General features: G+C 53.5%; 1 long non-coding RNA gene across 1 annotated transcript in view; it reads left to right on the top strand.

The window, feature by feature from the left end:
• Positions 1–17,361, top strand: part of LOC140428783 (uncharacterized) — a 43,173-nt gene extending 25,812 nt beyond the window's left edge. The window contains exon 2 of the long non-coding RNA XR_011948882.1: positions 15,076–17,361. This is a non-coding gene — a long non-coding RNA (uncharacterized lncRNA). The remainder of the gene's footprint in view (positions 1–15,075) is intronic.
• Positions 17,362–18,226: the final 865 nt, after the last annotated feature.

Consider the following 18,226-nt stretch of genomic DNA (forward strand, 5'->3'; position numbering starts at 1 on the left):
TGGATTCTTGTGATTCCTTTTCTTTGATGTTTGTATTTAAAATGTTGGGGCTGTTTGGGGGTTGTTGGGAGGGAGGGATTGTTCACCAGGGGGTTGACATTGTCTTTTTAATTGTTGAATGTTTGTTGGTGGGTGTAAATTTGGATGAAAATGTGAAAAAGGAGAATAAAAATATTTTTAAAAAGAGATCAGTAACCGTTGAGTGTGCCAGGATGAAGGCCCATGCCCTACCAATGCTAACAGTACACTGTGATCCCCTCCCAGCACCCTCCTGTAGGGGCTACTGTCATCATAGAGTCATCATAGAATTTACAGTGCAGAAGGAGGCCATTCGGCCCATCGAGTCTGCACCGGCTCTTGGAAAGAGCACCCTACCCAAAGTCCACCCTGTCCCCATAACCCAGCAACCCCACCCAACACTAAGGGCAATTTAGCATGGCCAACCCACCTAACCTGCACATCTTTGGACTGTGGGAGGAAACCGGAGCACCCGGAGGAAACCCACGCACACATGGGGAGAATGTGCAGACTCCGCACAGACAGTGACCCAAGCCGGGAATCAAACCTGGGACCCTGGAGCTGTGAAGCAATTTTGCTATCCACAATGCTACCGTCCTGCCCATACTTTGGCGGTTCCCTTGGGTGAGCTGTCTGCTGCCCCGCAAAGGAGGGACCTAATAGAGTGGAGCGTATCGGGGAGGACCTCCTGCCAGTGAGAAATCGGGAAATTCCTGGACCGTAGGGTCAGTAGGACGGTCTTCCAGACCGTCGCGTTCTCTCTCTCCACCTGCCCATTTCCCCTGGGGTTATAACTGGTAGTCCTGCTCGAGGTGATGCCCTTACTGAGCAGGTACTGATGCAGTTCGTCGCTCATGAACGATGAGCCCCTGTCACTGTGGACATAGCTGGGGAAACCGAACCGGGTGAAGACACTATGCAGGGCTTTGATGACTGTGGGAGTGATCATATCGGGGCAGGGAATGGTGAACGCAAAACGGGAGAACTCGTCTATGATGTTCGGGAAGTACGTGTTGCGATTATTGGAGGGGAGGGGCCCTTTGAAATCGATACTAAGGTGTTCAAAGGGCCGGGATGCCTTTACCAGGTGGGCCTTATCTGGTTGATAGAAGTGCGGTTTACACTCCGCACAGATTTGGCAGTCTCTGGTTACAGCTTTGACCTCCTCGATGGAGTGGGGCAGGTTGCGGGCCTTGATGTAGTGGGCGAGCTGGGTGACCGCCGGGTGGCAGAGATCATTGTGGCTAGCACGTAATCGATCATCTTGCGCGCTGGCGCACGTGCCGCGGGACAGGGCATCTGGGGGCTCCATGAGCTTCCCAGGATGATATACTATATCGTAGTTATAGGTGGAGAGTTCGATCCTCCACCTCAAGATCTTGTCATTCTTGATCTTGCCCCACTGCGAATTGTCAAACATAAAGGCAACCGGTCGTTGGTCGGTGATGAGGGTAAACCTCCTACCAGCGAGGTAGTGCCTCCAGTGCCGTAAGGCTTCCACAATGGCTTGGGCTTCTTTTTCGACCGAGGAGTGTCGGATTTCAGAGGTGGTGAGGGTGCGGGAAAAGAACGCTACCAGTCTGCCTGCTTGGTTGAGAGTGGCGGCAAGAGCGACCACTGAGGAATCGCTCTCCACCTGGAAGGTTGCGGACTCATCCACCGCGCGCATTTGCAGCTTTGGCGATGTCCGCCTTGATGCAGTTGAAGGCCTGGCGAGCCTCAGCTGCCAGTGGGAAAATGGTGGCCTTAAATAGTGGGCGGGCTTTGTCCGCATACTGGGGGCAGCACGGTAGCATTGTGGATAGCACAAATGCTTCACAGCTCCAGGGTCCCAGGTTCGATTCCGGCTTGGGTCACTGTCTGTGCGGAGTCTGCACATCCTCCCCGTGTGTGCGTGGGTTTCCTCCGGGTGCTCCGGTTTCCTCCCACAGTCCAAAGATGTGCGGGTTAGGTGGATTGGCCATGCTAAATTGCCCATAGTGTCCAAAATTGCCCTTAGTGTAGCGTGGGGTTACTGGGTTATGGGGATAGGGTGGAGGTGTGGACCTTGGGTGGGGTGCTCTTTCCAAGAGCCGGTGCGGACTCGATGGGCCGAATGGCCTCCTTCTGCACTGTAAATTCTATGATAATCTATGACCCACTGGGCATAATAGGAGAAAAATCCAAGCCACCTCTTCAGGGCCTTGGGACAGTAAGGGAGAGGGAATTGGAGGAGGGGGCGCATACGGTCAGGGTCGGGCCCTAGGACCCCGTTTTCCATGACGTAGCCGAGGATGGCTAGCCTGGTTGTGCGGGAAACGCATTTCTCCTTGTTGTAGGTGAAGTAGAGTTTTTGGGCGGTTTGGAGAAATCGGTGGAGGTTGGCGCCGTGGTCCTGCTGATCATGGCCGCAGATGGTTACATTGTCCAAGTACGGAAACGTGGCCCACAGCCCGTACTGGTCCACCATTCGGTCCATTGCTCGTTGGAACACCGAAACCCCGTTCGTGACGCCAAAGGGGACCCGGAGGAAATGGAAAAGGCGGCCATCTGCCTCAAACGCCGTGTAGTGGCGGTCCTCCGGGCGGATTGGGAGCTGGTGATATGCAGACTTCAGATCTGCCGTAGAGAACACGTGGTAGTGCGCAATCTGATTTACCATGTCTGCGATCCGGGGAAGGGGGTACGCATCGAGTTGGATAAACCGGTTAATGGTCTGGCTGTAATCAACCACCATCTGGAACATTTTCCCGGTCTTGACGACCACCACCTGAGCTCTCCACGGGCTATTGCTGGCTTCTATGACCCCCTTCCCGCAAGAGACGCTGGACCTCGGACCTAATGAACGTCCTGTCCTGCATACTATACCGCCTGCTTCTGGTGGCTATTGGCTTACAATCGGCAGTGAGGTTCGCAAAGAGGGGGGAGGGTCGATTTTTAGCGTCGCGAGGCTGCATCTGGTGAGTGGGGGCAGGGGCCCCCCGAATTTAAGAGATAGGCTCCTGAGGTTGCACTGAAAATCGAGTCCTAAGAGGAGAGGAGCGCAGAGGTCTGGGAGCACATATAGTTTAAAATTAGCATACTCAGCGCCCTGTATCGCTAGGGTTGCAGTCGTGCACCCTTGGATTTGCACCGAGTGCGACCCAGAGGCGAGGGAGATAGTTTGTCGCGTTGGGAATATTGGGAGCAATTAACGTCTTACCATGTCCGGGTGAATGAAGCTCTCTGTGCTCCCGGAGTCGAAAAGGCAAGGTGTCTCGTACCCATTTACCCGGACGGCCATCATGGAGCTCCGAAGGTGCTTTGGTCGCGACTGGTCCAGGGTGACCGCGCTGAGCGGTCTGCATTGAGGAGTTCTGGTCGGCAGAACTCCGCAGTGCAAAAGGAGATTGGGTGCCATTTATAAATGGCTTCCTGATTTTTCGACTCCCTCAATGTGCCCCCCAAATCCCCCTCAAGCCCCAACTCACCAATAAGGGGGTCCTCAGGCAGTGCGGCTGGTAGATCTCGCCCTAGTCCAAACAATCTTGTTAAAACTCTGTCTCACAATGGATTCCCAGCTTCACCTTTGAAGGTCCCTCCTTGGAATTCTCTCTTAAAGCCGCTCCCTCTCGGATGGCCATAACAAATGCCCGCCTCACAGGGTTTCAATCTCTCCTTCTACCATTTATTATCCATGGATCCCAATTATACTCAACACTAACTTACAAGCACTCTGTCAGATATATGGCCAGGCTAAGCAGAGCACCACTGTTCCGAGGATGCCCGAAGTATGGTTTCAACAACTGGGCATCTTCTGTTTGATTATCGGGGCTTCCCCTGAGTCCTCTTCAATTATCAGGGCTCCCTGAGTCCTCCTCTCTATTCCTCAGAGCCAATAGCAGCACGATGGATGCACGGAACGTCTTACCTCTGCTCCTGACTCTCCAAATCCGACTGCCTCAAGAAGAGCTCTTCACTGACCTTTGAACTGGCCTGGGGACCTATCAAACACTCCCAGAGGATCCCACCCTTGTTGCTAGGCAGAAACCAATCTAACAAGCATTGGAAAATCCTGAGGGCGATTCTCCGATATTGAGGCCAAGTGTTCGCGCCGTCGTGAACGCCTTTGCGTTTCACAAAGGCGCGACCAGGACCCGGGCACGACCTATTTTGGCCCCCACAGGGGGCCAGCACGGCGCTGGAGCGATTCACGCCGCTCCAGCCTCCTTACGCGGCGCCAAATGGGCGCCACGCCAACCCGCGCATGCGTAGTGGCAGCTCAATTCTGCGCATGCGCAGTTGGGCAGCGCCATCCTGCGCATGTGCGGGGAACTTCTTACGTGCGCCGGCCCCGACCCAACATGGGGTCGGTGTTCAGGGGCCGGCCGCGCCAGGAAGTAGGCCCGGGGGGGGAGAGGCCGGCCCGCTGATAGGTGGCCCCGCTCACGGGCCAGATCCCATCGGAGGCCCCCTCGGTGAAGGAGCCCACTCCCACCCTCACAGGCCGCCCCCCGAGTGTTCCTGCAGAGTTCCCGCCGGTAGCGACCAGGGGTGAACGGCGCCGGCGGGAATCTGTCATGTCGGAGTGGCCGCTCGTCCCATCTGGGCCGGAAAATCGGCGGCCCCGCCGATTCAGCGGCCCGCAGCTGGCGCTGCGCCAAACACGCCGGCGCAAATGGCGCCGATTCCCCGCACCTCGGTGAATCGCGTGCCAGCGTCTGGCCGTCGTGGTGCGGTTGCGGCAATTCTCCGGCACGGTGCGGGGCTCGATGAACCGCCCTCCCTGTACCTGTACCAATCTCCACAGACTGCTGGATTAACAAGCAGTGACACAGAGATCCATGGGTTTTGTGATAAGTCTTAAAGAGCATGTGGGAGAGAGATGATTGTTATTTATAAACTTGACAAGTTTGCAAGGTTTGCAGCCAGCGGCCGTTAATTGTTCATACATCTTAAAGAGTTACCATTACTTTACTGAAGTACCTTTGACCACAGGCCTTGTTGTTCTTCGTTTGTTGGACAGCTTTTTATATCTCAGCAAGTGTTGGCAGCTTATCCAAATTTGATTTCTCAAGCTGTTGAGGGAATGTTTGGATGGTTTTGTCTGATACTGTTGACTCCCGTTGAGAAGGTTCTGCTAGCCATTCTTTCAAAGGTCTCGGATAGGGGCAGCACGGTGACTCAGTGGATTGCACAGCTGCCTACGGCCCTGAGGACCCAGGTACGATCGCGGCCCCGAGTCACTGCCTGTGTGGAGTTTGCACATTCTCCCCGTGTCAGTATGGGTTTCACTCCCACAACCCAATGATGTGCAGGCTAGGTGGATTGGCCACGCTAAATTTCCCCTTAATTGGAAAAAAATAATTGGCTACTCTAAATTAATTTAAAAAAACAAGGTCTCAGATAACTGCATCGTCTTTGGAAAGAGTGTGGGTGGCTTCATCTTGGAACAAAGAACAAAGAACAATATAGCACAGGAACAGGCCCTTAGGCCCTCCAAGCCTGCGTTGACCATGGTACCTGTCTAAACTAGAACCGTTTGCAGTTACGGAGCCCGTATCCTTCAATTCCCACCCTAGTCATATACTTGTCTGGATGCCCCTTAAATGCCGCGATCGTACCTGCTCCCACCACCTCCCCAGGCGGCACGTTCCATATATTTACCATCCTCTGTGTAAAAAAACTTGCCTCGCACATCTGTTCTAAACTTTTCCCCAAGCACTTTAAACCTATGCTCCCTAGTACTTGACTCTCCTACCGTAGGAAAGAGCATCTGACTATCAACTCTGTCTGTGCCACTCATAATCTTGTTGACCTCTCTCAGGTCGCCTCTTAACCTCTGTCGCTCCTGTGAGACCAGGCCGAGTTTATCTAACCTCTCCTCACAGTTAAAGCCCTCCATACCAGGCAATATCCGCGTAAACCGCTTCTGTACCGTTTCCAAAGCATCCACATCCTTCTGGTGTGGCGACCAGAATTGTACATAATATTTCAAATAAGGCCTAACTAAGGTTCTGTACAGCTGCAACATGACTTGCCAATTTTTATATTCAATGCCCCAACCGATGAAGGCCAGTATGCCGTATGCCTTCTTGACAACATTATCCACATGCGTTGCCACTTTCAGTGATCGGTGGACATACACGCTCTCTGCCTGTCAGTATTTGCAAGAGTTCTACCATTTATTGTGTAATTCCTACATGCATTGGACTTTCCAAGGTGCATTACCCCACACTTGTCCAGATCAAACTCCATCTGCCATTTCTCCGCCCAAGACTCCAACCAGTTTATATCCTGCTGTATCCTCTGACAATCCTCGTCACTATCTGCAATTCCACCAATTTTTGTGTCGTCTGCGAACTTACTAATCAGACCAGCTACATTATCTTCCAAATCATTTATTTATTTATTTATTTCCAATTAAGGGGCAATTTAATGTGGCCAATTCACCTACCCTGCACATCTTTGGGTTGTGGGGGCGAAACCCACGCAAGCACGGGGAGAATGTGCAAACTCCACAAGGACAGTGACCCAGAGCCGGAATCGAACCTGGGACCTCGGCGCCGTGAGGCAGCACTGCTAACCATTGCATCACCTTGCTGCCCCCCTTCCAAATCATTTAATTTAAAAAAAGATATGTTTATTCAAATTTTCCAACAAAATTTTTAACAACCCCCCCCCCCCATAACAAAAAGAAAGAAGCACAAACACAAAAGTCAAAAATTATACAAAACTTATACATTGGGTTTCCCCCATATACAGTAACCCCTCCATCCGGCATTCAAAGGTACCCATAGGGAAGCCCCCCCCCACCACCCCGAATTGCCCCCCCAAAAGATACCCCCCTCCCCCCCACCCTTGGGTTGCTACTGCTGCTGACCTCCTCCTAACGCTCCGCGAGATTGTCTAGGAACGGTTGCACACCACACCCCCCCCACCCACCCTGCCGACTAGCCATCTCCTTTTCTAGGCCAACTACGTGCCCGCGCCTCTCGCACCCTCCAGTACCCAGGACGGCGGACCCCCGCCCCGACCACCTCTCCTACTTCCAGCTCCCCTTTGGTCAATGCAGCAGCAACCCTACACCCCCCCTCTCACCCCCCTCCCCCGCTAGATCCACATCTAGCCCTTTTGCCCCCCCCATAACACTCCAGTAAGTCAGCTGACTCCTGCTGACCCCGGCCTCTCCCGCCATTCCATCGCCCCCCCCCCCCCCCAGTGTGAGAATCCCCCCCCTCCCTGGCAGCCAGTGTGCGCTCCTCTCCAGCACCGCCCATCCCCCCCCCGACCCTCACCCCCGTCCTTCCCTAGCACGGGAAAAAGCCCGCGCTTTCCTGAGCCGGCCCCGCCCCCTCTGGTGCAACTCCTTTTGCGGCCTTACCCCAATTCCCCATCCCCAGGCCTCCACTCCCCCTCTTCCTTCGTGGGGGTCTGCCCCTCCAGCACCGACGCCCACACTCTCCCACAGTCTTCCCATCCAATCCCTTCACCCATCCCCATCCAGCACCCAACCAAAGAAACATTCCCTAAACGTGATAAACATCATATACACAGTAAACATCCCCCCACAACAAACCCTCAATTTGAGTCCAACTTTTCAGTCCGTATAAAGCTCCATGCCTCATCAGGCGTTTTGAAGTAGTGGTGTCGATCCTGAAATGTGACCCACAATCGCGCTGGCTGCAACATACCGAACTTCACCCCCTTCCGATGGAGCACCGCCTTGGTCCGATTAAAACCAGCTCTCTTCTTTGCCACCTCTGCACTCCAGTCCTGATAGATTCGGATCTCCGTGTTCTCCCACCTGCTGCTCCGCTCTTTCTTGGCCCATCTCAGGACACACTCTCTGTCCATAAAGCGGTGAAACCTCACCACTACAGCCCTTGGCGGCTTGTTGGCCTTGGGTCTCCTTGCTAGGACCCGGTGAGCCCCATCTAGCTCCAGGGGCCTGGGAAGGCTCCCGCGCCCATCAGCGAATTGAGCATCGTGCTCACATATGCCCCGGCATCGGGCCCCTCCACTCCTTCAGGGAGACCCAGAATCCGAAGATTCTTCCTCCTCGACCTATTCTCCAGGTCCTCAAATCTTTCCGCCCACCTCTTGTGCAGCGCCTCGTGGTGAAGGTCTGCCCCCACCTTCACCGCCAGGCCCAAGATCTCGTCCTCGTTCTCCGAGGCTTTTTGCCGCTCCTCCAGGATCGCCGCCCCTTGTGCCTTCTGGGTCTCCACTAGCTTCTCGATCGCCGCCTTCATTGGCGCCAGCATTTCTGTCTTCAGCTCCTCAAAGCAGCGTTTAAGAAACCCCCTGCTGCTCCTACGACCACTGCGCCCATGCTACTTGGTCTCCACCCGCCGCCATCTTGTTTTTTCTCCCTCTCACTTTTTGCTGCTCCAAGATCACTTTTTTCACCGCTTCACTCCTGGTCCAATCCATATAATGTCGGGGGGACCTTGCTGTCACCTTCCCACACTGGAAGCCGTCGAACAATTGCCGTTAGGGCCCCTCTAGAGAGCCCAAAAGTCCATTCCCGGCGGGAGCTGCCGAACGTGCGACCTACCTAGGCATAGCCGCAACCGGAAGTCCTGTCCTTCCAAATCATTTATATATACCATGAACAACAAAGATCCCAGAACTGATCCCTGTGGAACGCCGCTAGTCACAGCCTCCCATTCAGAAAAGCACCCTCTACTGATACCCTCTGTCTTCTGTGCTCAAGCCAGTTCTGTATCCAACTTGCCAGCTCTCCTCTGATCCCAAGTGACTTCACCTTTTGCACCAGTCTCCCATGAGGTACCTTGTCAAAGGCTTTACTGAAGTCCACGTATACAACATCTACTGCCTTTCCCTCATCTATCATCTTTGTCACTTCCTCGAAAAACTCGATCAAATTAGTGAGTGTGGTAGTCATCACTGTTTGTATAATAGTTGTATTAGAGGTAATACGGTAAGGCTCCTGTACTACAGGTACGGGGGTAGATCTCTGCCTGCTGGTTCCGCCCAGTAGGCGGAGTATAAATGTGTGTGCACACCGAGCTGCTCCCATTTCTGGTAGCAGCTGCAGGAGGCCACACATCTCTGCTTGATAAAGCCTCGATTACTCTCTACTCTTGTTTCGTCGTAATTGATAGTGCATCAATTTATTAAGCAGAGCTGTTACAGCTATGGAACTTCGTATCAAGCCTGATCGCCTACAGCTGCACCCGCAAGCAGCCAACGCCACGTCGACCTTCGACCACTGGCTCGCTTGTTCGAGAGCTACCTCCGATCCGCGACAGACCAACCCTTGGACACACAGAAGCTCCAGGTCCTGTACTCACAGGTGAGCTCCGATATTTTTCCCCTTATCCAGGATGCGCCCACTTACCCTGAAGCTATGGAGTTCCTGAAAGGACATTATATTCGCCTGATCAACAAACTGTACGCCAGGCACCTCCTGTCCACGAGACGGCAACTCCCTGGTGAGTCATTAGACAATTTCTGGCGTGCCCTGCACATCCTGGCGAGGAACTGTGATTGCCAGGCAGTTTCGGCAGTCAAACATACGGAACTTTTAATCAGGGATGCTTTTGTTACGGGCATGGGGTCAGCCAGCGTACATCCACCAGCGCCTATTAGAAGGGGGTACGCTCGACCTTGCGGCAATCAGGCAGCTCGCAAACTCACTGACTGTTGCCTTCTGTAACGTACAGTTGTATGCCCCCAACCACACGGCACCTTCATGAACATCATGGGCCCCACCAGCTTCCGCCCCCAACCCACCCCAAGCCTGCGCCGCGCAGCAGCCAGCCAACCCCGGGGGGCCCAATTGCTACTTCTGCGGGCAGACCAAACACCCCTGGCAGCGCTGCCCAGCGCGGAGTGTAAACTGCAAGGACTGCGGGAAGAAAGGACATTTTGCTGCGGTGTGCCAGGCCCGATCGATCGCTGCAGTTTCTAGCCCCAGCGTTCCTGCACCCCCCCAAGTGCGATCCGTGGGTGCTGCCATTTTCATCCTCACAGACCATGTGCGGCCCGTGGGCGCCGCTATCTTCCCCCCAGCAGACCAAGTACGGCCCATGGGCACCGCCATCTTTAATGCCGCCCGCCATGTGCGCCCTGTGGGTGCCGCCATCTTCGCCTACCAGCACGAGCCGCAGCTCACCTCCATCACGCTCGACCAGTCCCGGCCGCACAACCTCGCAACCGCGACGACGACGGTGAAAGTCGATGGGCACAAGACTTCCTGCCTTCTTGACTCCGGGAGCACGGAAAGCTTCATCCACCCCTCTACGGTAAGGCGCTGCTTCCTTGCGGTACACCCTGTTACCCAGAGAATCTCCCTGGCCTCCGGATCCCATTCCGCGGAAATCCGGGATACTGCATCGCCACCCTCACCGTCCAGGGCGTAGAGTTCAGCAACATCCGACTCTACGTCCTCCCCAACCTCTACGCTGCCCTGTTACTCGGCCTGGACTTCCAGTGCAACCTCCAAAGCCTAACTCTAAAATTCAGCAGACCCCTACACCCCTCACCGTATGCGGCCTCGTAAGGTCGACCCACCTTCCCTGTTTGCAAACCTCACCCCGGATTGCAAACCCGTCGCCACCAGGAGCAGACGGTACAGTGCCCAGGACCGGACCTTCATCAGGTCTGAGGTCCAGCGGCTGCTGCGGGAAGGCATCATTGAGGCCAGCAACAGTCCCTGGAGAGCCCAAGTGGTAGTAGTAAAGACTGGGGAGAAACACAGGATGGTCGTTGACTACAGTCAGACCATCAATCGGTACACACAGCTCGACGCGTACCCTCTCCCACGCATATCTGATATGGTCAATCAGGTTGCACAGTACTGGGTCTTTTCTACAGTGGACCTGAAATCTGCCCACCACCAGCTCCCCATCCGCAAGGCAGACCGCCAATACACTGCATTCGAAGCAGACGGCCGCCTTTACCACTTCCTTAGGGTTCCCTTCGGCGTCACCAATGGGGTCTCGGTCTTCCAGCGAGAGATGGACCGAATGGTTGACTGGTACGGGCTGCGGACAACCTTCCTGTACCTAGATAACATCACCACCTGCGGCCACGACCAGCAGGACCACGACGCTAACCTTTCAAATTTTTCCAGTACCCTACACCATGGTCTCTGTCACCAGGGACTGCCAGGTCTGCGCGGCGTGCAAACCGCACTTCTGCTGGCGAGACCGAGCGCACCTGGTGAAGGCCTCCCGCCCCTTTGAACGCCTCAGCGTGGACTTCAAAGGGCCCCTCCCCTCCACCGACCGAAACACGTACTTCCTGAACGTAGTCGATGAATACTCCAGATTCCCTTTCGCCATCCCAAACCCCGATATGATGTCTGCCACTGTCATTAAAGCACTCAACACCATCTTCGCCCTGTTCGGTTTCCCCGCTTACGTCCACAGCGACCGGGGATCCTCCTTTATGAGCGATGAGCTGCGCCAGTTCCTGCTCAGCAAGGGCATTGCCTCGAGCAGGATGACCAGCTACAACCCCCGGGGAAATGGGCAGGTTGAGAGGGAGAACGGGACGGTCTGGAAGGCCGTCCTGCTGGCCCTGAGGTCTAAAAGTCTCCCGGTCTCCCGCTGGCAGGAGGTCCTCCCCGACGCGTTCCACTCCATCAGATCGCTCCTCTGCACCGCGGCTAACGAGACCCCTCATGAACGTCTCCTTGCCTTCCCTAGGAGGTCCACCTCCGGGGTATCGCTCCCAACGTGGCTGGCAGCTCCTGGACCCGTCCTCCTCCGCAAACATGTGCGGCTCCACAAGGTGGACCCGTTGGTCGAAAGGGTACAACTGCTGCATGTGCACCCGCAGTACGCCTACGTGGCGTACCCCGATGGCCGCCAGGACACAGTCTCCCTCAGGGACCTAGCACCAGCTGGATCCCCATCCCGGCCCAACACCACCTGACAACTACCCCCTCCGATTGCCCCGGCACCACCCACCCTCCCCCCAGCGCACCTCACTACAGCCCCCGCCCCTGGACGATCCGTCCTCCCACTGGTTCCACCCGGGGATGAAGGTGAGGACAACACGCTCCCGGAGTCACAGGCGACAAGTCGGCGCCTGCATCACCCCGGGCCTGCGGCGCTCACAGCGGAGGATCAAGGCACCCGACTGGCAAGATTTGTAAATTTTCACCAGACTGTAACCTTTAAATCCTCGCAAACCTGTAACTAGTTTTTCCTCCACCTCCGCTGGACTCTTTTTTAACAGGGGGGTGAATGTGGTAGCTACCACTGTTTGTATAATAGTTGTATTAGAGGCAATACGGTAAGGCTCCTGTACTACAGGTACGGGGGTAGATCCCTGCCTGCTGGCTCCGCCCAGTAGGTGGAGTATAAATGTGTGTCCCATTTCTGGTAGCAGCTGCAGGAGGCCACACATCTCTGCTTAATAAAGCCTCGATTACTCTCTACTCTCGTCTCGTTGTAATTAATAGTGCATCAGTGAGGCACGACCTCCCCTTCACAAAACCATACTGTCCATCATTAATACGTCTATTTGTTTCCAAATGTGTAAATCCTATCTCTAATAACCTTTTCCAATAATTTCCCTACCACTGACGTAAAGCTCACCAGCCTATAATTTCCTGGATTATCCCTGCTGCCCTTCTTAAACAATGAACAACATTGGCTACTCTCCAGTCTTTTGGAACTTCACATGTAGCCAGTGAGGATACAAAGATTACCGTGAAGGCCCCAGCAATATCCTCCCTGCCTCCCTCAGTATTCTGGGGTAGATCCCATCAGTCCCAGGAGACTTATCTCACTTTAATGCTTTTTAAGATGCCCAACATCTCCTCCTTATTAAGAAGCACTGTTTGTTATTGGTCCATAGATGGGCTTGGTGGCCTCACATGAATCCTCATGAACTGCATCCTGCCAATCAGAGAAGAAGTAGTTCCAGAAATCCAATGTGGTTTCCGGCTGTGCAGGAGAACCGCTGATATAGGGCGGAACTTCCTCCAAAAAGTGTCATTTCCAGTATGAAAATCAGTGCCATTCCCAATGGCCCCAGTCACGTGACCTGGATCACAATCTTTAAGCACATTGAAAAAGAAGGGCGGGATTCTCCGGTCTCCAACGCCGAAATCGCCGAAATCGCGTTCGCCGATCGGCCTGAGAATCCACATTGTCGCCGAAATCGGGGTCGGCGATGCTTTTGCGATGCTCCGCCCTCTCCAAATCGGTGTACTTCCAGAAGTACGCCGCACGCCGTGTGGTCGGCCTCAGGACATTATCCCCTGGGCAGGGGGGGGGCTTTGGCGGGAGCTGGGAGCAATGGTGGGGTTGGTCCGGGGGTGGCGAGCCTGGCCAAAGGGGAGTCACTATTTGTCAGGCCGGGTTCGTGCGGGGCCGGCCCCATGTAGCACCGCCCACATGGCCGTGGGCATGCACAGCCACGGACCCAGCAATTCTCCGACCGTGTTCGCAGCTAGAGCAGGGGGCTCTACGCAGCCTGCCTGCTAGCCCCCATCCAGACGGGGAATCGGTGGCCTTTTTGCGCCATTTTTTCGGTCGTAAAACGCCACTGTTCCCATGCCAGGGTCAGCGCTTAGTTTCAAAATTGGAGAATGCAACCCGTAATGTTTTCCCACGTGAGACACAAAGGGCGGGATTCACCGCAATCGGCGAATTGGCCCGACGCCAGCGCCAAGAACGGCGCAAACCACTCCGACGCCGGGCCAACCGGATGTTTAGGAATTCTCCGCACTTCTGGGGGTCAGGCCGGCGGCGGAGGGGTTGGCGCCGTGCCAGCTGGCGCCGAAGGGGCTGTGCGAGTTAGCGCGTGCGTAGAACCGCTGGCGTGGTTTAGCGCATGCGCAGACCGGCCGACATATTCTGCCGCATGCGCAGGGGGGTTGTCTTCTCCACACCGGCCATGGCGGAGCCCCACAGGGCCCGGCACAGAAGGAAGGAGAGCCCCCACGGCACAGGCCCGCCGTCAGGTCGGTGGGTTCCGATCGCGGGCCAGGCCACCGTGGGGGCCCCCCGGGGCCGGATCCCCCGCACACCCCCCCCCCCCCCCCACCCCCCCCCCCCCCCCCCCCGAGGATCGCACCAGCTGGCCTACCAGCCAGGTCCCGCCGTGTGGGACCGTGTCCAATCCACGGCGGTAGGACTGGCCAGAAACTGACGGCTGCTCGGCCCATCGGGGCGCAGAGAATTTTCGGGGGGGTCGCTACCAACGGCCCCTGATCGGCGTGGCGTGATCACCGCCCGATAAACGGCACTGGATAATACAGCAGACGGCGTGAAAGCGGCGGGGCGGGATTCACACCGCCCCCCGGGGTTCTCCGACCCGGCGGGGGGGTCGGAGAATCCCGCCCAAAGTATCTGATTCGCCCGCCCAGGGGGTCACCTGAGCACTCCAATCAAGGGAGAGCTGCATTTAAACAGCTCCACAGCCTTGATCTGATTCAAGCCAGGAGGATGGCAGGTCGAAGACCAGATCCCAGGTCATGGAGGAGGCCCTCACTCGATTGCTGGATGCCGTGGAAGAGAGGCTGGCCACAATTTACCCATAGGTTGGCAGGAGGCCTTCCAGTAAGGTTATCAATGCCACCTGGGAGACGGTGGCAACACTTGTCAGTGCCAGCAGCATGATAAAGAGGACAAGGGTTCAATGTGGGGATAAAATTGAAGAACCTATTACGATCAGCCAGGGTAAGTGTCCTCTGTCTCCCCTTGGCACCCGTCCGCCAACCATCGGAATGTCACTTGAACCCACAAGCTGCCAGCTCATAGGTTCCCAGCATCCGACCTCCCATGTACCATCTTCAAACCTGACCTCTCTGGGCACTCAGAGCCCCGCCCAGCTTAGGCGCAGTGGCCACTAAAGACAGTTGGCCTTGACCTATGACCTGCCTAGCATACAGCTCATCCCCTTTTGTGTCCCTGCAGGAGAGGGTAGCCCACAACCACAGAGAGTGAGAGAGAGAGAGAGAGAGAAAAGGAGTGAGAGCACAGAGAGCGAGGTTGGCTTGCGACAGAAAAGTGAGGATCCACTTCACCGTCATCCAGATGACCAGTTTCAAGTGAGTTTTTGTTGTCTAAACCCAGGTCATGTACTGAAACCATGTCCCTTGCCTTGCAGGACCTGCAGTGGCACCCTGGCCACCCTCGACAACACCTGAGAGGACATTCCGAGGAGGACACAGATGACGTGTCACAGCTATCACCTGCACTATCCATCATTGCAGAGACATACACCTTGGTGTGCGTTCCAAAATGCCAGCACAGAGATGATGAACTGAATGGCCTTCTTTGTGTTCAATCATTCTATGACTCCATGAAATGCAGGACTCCCTTACATTCAAGTGCTGGTCAGGAGTGGCCAGATCCCATCTATTACTACAGCATCTAAACTATGTCAAGGAAAAGACTTTCCATAAGAAGCACAGACACGGTAGCACAGTGGTTAGCATTGTTGCTTCACCACGCCAGGGTCCCAGGTTCGATTCCCTGCTTGGGTCACTGTCTGTGCGGAGTCTGCACATCCTCCCCGTGTCTGCGTGGGTTTCCTCCGGGTGCTCTGGTTTCCTCCCACAAGTCCTGAAAGACGTGCTGTTAGGTAATTTGGACATTCTAAATTCGCCCTCGGTGTACCCGAACAGGTGCTGGAATGTGGCGACTAGGGGATTTTCACAGTAACTTCATTTCAGTGTTAATGTAAGCCTACTTGTGACAATAAATATTATTATTAGGAAATACGAGCAGGAGTAGGCCATTTATTCCCTCGAGTCTGCTCCGCCATTCAGTGTAATTATGATTGATCGAATCTCAAATCCATACTCCCATGATCTCCCCATATCATTTGACATATCTAGCGTCTAGTTTTTGTTTGGTTATTGACTAATGAGGGTGCCCAGTATATATAAGCCTGTTACCAAACAGGATGACTGTTAATTGGCACAACCGCACAGAGCACATTGCTCTGCTATGTATAAATCATTCTAACTGCGTGTACATCACATCTCGAATGCCAGATACCGAACATGGAGCTTTACTTTTGCGCTGCTGGGAGAGGGTCTGGGGAAGAGCAATGAGTTTCTGGCAATTGACAATTCCGATGTGGAAAGGTAAAATCTCAGAACTGAGCCCTGGAGAAAGTCCTGGTTGCACAGGATGAGCCGTGCAAAACAAACCAGGGAATCGGGCTCGGTGAGAAGCACATCATTCAATTTGAATCCGTAGAATTCTATGGATTCTATGGAAATTTGAATGTTGGGATATTGAGGGGTTTCCAGTATATTGATTTCCAACCCAACCTATTTCCTAATGTTCACTCCGCCTGGCTGATATTATGGCCCCCAGCACAAGCCTGAGGCAATCTCCCTTAAACTGTTTTCATTAGTAAAAAGAAGATTGAAAGGAGATAGGAAAGAAAGAACTCTTGCTTTTCAGGACCTCAGGATGTCCCGAAATGCTTTACAGCCATTGAAATACCTCTCTGAAGTGTAAGTCACTGTTGTAATGAAGGAATTGCAGCACCAAATTTGCACACAGCAATTCACACAGACACCAATGTGTTTCCTTTGGTGTGGATTGAGGATGAGATATTACACCGAGACACCTTTGAAGTGGACAGAAAAAAAATCCCTGCTCTATTTCAAACAAAGGTACCAGAGGCCAATATTTATCCCCCAGTCAGCATCACAAACCCTGATTATCTTGTCATTATCACATTGCGGTCTGTGGGATCTTGCTGTGCCCACATTGGCTGCTGTATTTCCTGCATTACGACAGCGGTTACACTTTGAAAGGATCTTCATTGGCTGCAATAAATCCAACTCCTTCCTTCTGTTGCCGAGGAGAATTCCCCTGCTCCAAATGATACCCTTGGATCGTCCGTGTATACCTGAGAGGGCAGAGGAGGTCTCCGTTCAACATCTTGTCCAAATCGAGGCGGTCTCTGGAACGAGCCTTGAATCCATACCCTTCTGATTCAGACAAGAGAGTTACCCACAGAACCAGGGTTGACATACAAGTAAAGATCGTTAGAAAACACTAGATAGCATAGGTTTGAGCATGTTATTTGTTTGCATCGTGAACTCACAACAAAAGGACGCACACAGAATGAACAGGCCTGAAGCAAGACTTCAACTCACAAAGATTGCTATTCTTGTGGAGTTGCTGACATATGGAATATCCTCCTGGTGAAAGCAGTTCGTGCTAAGTTCATTAACACCTTTTTGGTGAAATGAATGATATCTGGGACTGAGGATTTATCATGATAAGATTGCATAGTGTTGGCCAAATATAGCCATATGCTTTGTAGAACAGCATGGTTCCTGAGTCTGGCCTGTTGTGTTATGTAATTTGGAATAACACAAGGTGCCACTTGATGCAGTTTTGAATAAAAGATGCTCCAGACTTTGAAGTGAGTTCAATGTGTTTTATTGGACTATTAGCACAGTTCTCAATGAGTTCGAATCCCTGCTAATCTAAATGTAGTAACTCAGTCTAACTGAACCAGCCTTGCTCTGAGCCACGTGCTGGGCTGTGATGCTGAGGATACACCCTGTCTCACTCTGTAGATGTTGGTCTGTGGAAAGAGGTGGTGTATGATTTATAGTGAGATGCCACCTCTGAGTGTCCTGACTGCTCATTGGTCGCGTCTTATTCTATGTGTTCATTTGCGGCATGTTTGCATATCATGCCATAGCCCACAGTGAAAACGAAGCAAGGCAGCTGGCCAATGATGGAAGCTTAGATACTCTTTTTGTTGGTTTGCTGTGGAGGACCAGGTGAAAATAATCAAATCTTTGCTCAGGAGATGAACTGGTCTGGGTAGCATCCAGATTGCAGCAGTGTACATAACAGGGCAAGATCAAAGTGAGACTGATGGGTTCTCACCCATGAAGAAATGCCTGATTGGACTGGCCATGGAGGAGGCCTGCTGTGTATATGGAACTGAGCCACCAGCCTGAATCCCTATGCTCAGGTATGGCAGCAGGGAAAGATTGTTGGGAAGGTAAACTGACTGAATGGAAAACAAGATTTTTTTTAACAGTGCCAGAACCTTCTTTTCTTTTTGATGGATTTACACAGAATTACATTGAATTGACAGCCATTCCACCCACTGGTGTTTATGCTGCATCAGCCTCCTCCCACTATAACTTCTTTCTTCCTCATGTCCGGATCAAGCCTCCGCTTTCTAAAGCCTCAGTGTTAATATTTGTGAGTCAGTCTTGACAGACAAATAGTGTCAGCAGAAATCAACGTTTCTTTTTTAAAAAACACAA

Source organism: Scyliorhinus torazame, chromosome 8 (genome assembly GCF_047496885.1).
Source record: "Scyliorhinus torazame isolate Kashiwa2021f chromosome 8, sScyTor2.1, whole genome shotgun sequence".
Taxonomy (NCBI): Eukaryota; Metazoa; Chordata; class Chondrichthyes; order Carcharhiniformes; family Scyliorhinidae; genus Scyliorhinus; species Scyliorhinus torazame.